A 3362-nucleotide genomic window follows, 5' to 3' on the forward strand; every position below is an offset into this window, starting at 1 on the left:
GTAGAACAAGAAGCAATGGGTGGAAACTAATCAAGGAGAGAAGCAACTTAGAACTGAGGAGAGAAATTTCCTGACAGTGAGAACAATTAATCAGTGGAACAGAATTTGACTCCAGAAGTTGTGAATGCCCCAACACTGGAAGTCTTTAAGAAGATGTTGGAGAGCCATCTGTCTGAAACGGTATAGGGTTTCCTGCCTAGGCAGGGGGTTGGACTAGAAGACCTCCAAGGCCCCTTCCAACTCTCTTATTCTCTTCTCACCAAGAGATTGCCAGGAGAGAAACAAAGAATCGGGGATCCTGGCTTTCCTGAAAGAGAACAGGGAGCAATTAGGAGCCATGACTCTCCCATGAAAGCTCTGGTGTCAGGCATAGCAACGCAGAACTTGCAAACTCAACACATCCCGGGGTCAGCAGTTGTTCCCTTTGATGAACTTGTGGTTTTCTACAAAATTTCAGCCTTCTGCCGGATGTTCTAAAGAAATGACAGTTGGATTTTAGCAGCCCTTTCCTGGCCTCTAAGCAAAATAACTGATGATAACGGAATAACAGAATTGGAAGGTCAGCAGTTCGAATCCCTAGCGCCGCGTCACGGAGTGAGCTCCCATTACTCATCCCAGCTTCAGTTCAAAAGCAGGTAAAAAATGCAAGCAGAGAAGTATGGGCCACCTTTGGTGGGAAGGGAACAGTGTTCCGGGCGCCTTTGGTGTTGAGACATGTGGCCACATGACCAGGGAGACGTCTTCAGACAGCGCTGGCTCTTCGGCTTCGAAACGGAGATGAGCACCGCCCCCTAGAGTCAGGAACAACTGGCACATATGTGTGAGGGGAACCTTGACCTTTATTATATCAATCAAAGGGTTGTGATGGCTCCGTGGTTAAAGACGCTGAGTTTATCAGCTGGAAAGGGTTTGAGACCCGAGTGCCACACAACAGGGTGAGCTCCCGTTCCTTGCATCAACTCCTACCCACCTAGCAGTTCCAAAGCATGCAAATGCGAGTAGATAAATAGGTACCACTTCAGAGGGAAGATAACAGCCGCCTGTGCACCTCTGGCAAATAGCCATGCTGGCCACATGTCCACGGAAGTGTCCTGAGGCAACATTGGCCCCCTTTGGCCAAGAAACAGAGATGAGCACCAAGCCCTCGAATCGGACTCAACTGGACCCGGGAAGCCTCGGACTATTATACCGATATAAAATGACTCAGAAAAAAATGTAGAACATTATTTTAGGAATATTGCTAATGCAGCTATTTACATTTTCGGGGGTGGGTTAATTGTTCTTAACCTGTGGCCCAGTGGTCAGTGTGCAGTACTGCAGGCTGCCTGCAATTTGGAAGTTCAAATCCCGCCAGGCCCAGGGCTGACTCAGCCTTCCATCCTTCCGAGGTGGGTCAAATGAAGCCCCAGATTGTTGGGGGAGATACGCTGACTCCATACACCGCTTAGAGAGGGCCATAAAACACTGTGAAGCGGTATATAAGCACCATGACTATAGTCATTTTTTAAAATAATGTTTTTTATTTTTTTAAACATAAAAAACAACATTAAAAATTCTCATCCATTACATACAGCATGTCATTTAGTTACAAGCTTTTGTGCATCCATATTTTTAGTTGCCTATACAGTCACAGATTTTCCATCTAATATGACTAGGTACCTCACTTTCATTTTACATCATATATTCAATTACAGTTAATATTTCTTTCCTTTCAGCAAACCTAATTCCCTTGCATTCTTAATTACCTATTTAATAACAATATACCTTTATGTAATCACTTATCTCATTCTAATTGTTTTTACAATGCAAATTTTCCCCCAACTATTTATGTTTATACATCACTACTTTCAATTATGTATAGTCCCACTGATCATCCACCAAGTATGCTTATATTCATTGTTATCCTTGTATGTCATACATTCAAAGAAAAATATTGTTCCTTCATTTTTATACAAAGTATTCTAAATATTCACTTCATAAATATACCAATCTTTCATTACTTTCTTATTAAACTATTTATCAACAACAAGATATCTTTATAATATACATCACTACCTAGGGTTATGCATAATATTACCAATCGTGAATTGTCTATTAAATGTACAGATTCATTATTATCCTTATCCTTCATTTTAAAACAAAGTATTCTATTCAATTCATATGTATGTTGGTCTTTCATTGTATCGTTATTAATCTATTTAACAACATAATTGTATTATTACTTATCTCCTTCAATTAAAACATACATAAATTTTTTCATTTCCAGGGTTTTTTTATCAAGCCACTGATAAAACAAATCCCATATCTTATAAAATTGCTCATCTTCTTGTTTTCTATTTCAAATGTCAATTTACTCATTTCAGCACACTTCATTATCTTTCGAATAACTTCCTCCTGTTTTGGTATTGTTTCATTTTTCCAATTTTTTGCAAATACGATTCTAGGTGCTGTTAAAAGGTTTACAATCAAATATTTCAAGTCTTTATTGTAAATTTCTGGTATGATTCCCAATAAAAAAATCTCTGGTAAAAGGTCTATGTGTTTGTGTATCATTTTCTCCAACCACATGTGAGTCTTAGTCCAGTATCTTTTAGCTTCAATGCAAGTCCACCACATGTGGTAATAAGAACCCGGAGTCTGATGACATTTCCAACACTTTTCGGATTTATCCTTAGACATTCTTGAGATTCTCATTGGTGATAGATGCCACCTATAAAGCATCTTATACAATTTTTCTCTATATGCAGTTGACATCGTCATTTTATAATTTTGGGACCACAATTTCTGCCATTTCTCTAAATCAATCAATTTCCCCCCCAAGCTGTCATAGTTTCTTTCACTTGTTCCTCTTGTAGTTTAACCTCTAATAAATATAGTGATTTTTTTTAAAAAAAAACCAGATACTCTGTAGGAACAATGTCATTGGTATGAAAAAAATAGAAACTGAGGTTGAACATCGAAATTAGCCTCTTTGTAAGCTGCCTGGAGTCACTGAAAGTCAATTGGGTGGTTGTATAAAATTGCTTAAATAAATAAATTCAGCCAGAGCTTGAGTCAAAGTAAACATGGAATGTACTGCAACTTTCTTTCCATCTCTCTCTCTCTCTCTCTCTCTCTCTCTGTCTCTGACTCAGCACTAGAGGAATTTCTGAAATCTGTCTAGAAAATTGTGCATGTTGAACATTTCTGTAAGATGCACATTGGCACGAGATGCGACATGGAAGTGGCCTCTTCTTTCTTCTCTCGCTTCTCTTTCCTTCCATCTTTCCTCGCATGATGGATTTGTCTTTCAAGGGAGCTCAGCCTTTGTCTAAACATGATAATTTGAAACAATCATTTCTGCCACGAGAGAATCCTTGAGG

The sequence above is a fragment of the Natrix helvetica genome, assembly GCF_964273705.1.
Source record: "Natrix helvetica genome assembly, chromosome: 1".
Classification (NCBI taxonomy): Eukaryota; Metazoa; Chordata; class Lepidosauria; order Squamata; family Natricidae; genus Natrix; species Natrix helvetica.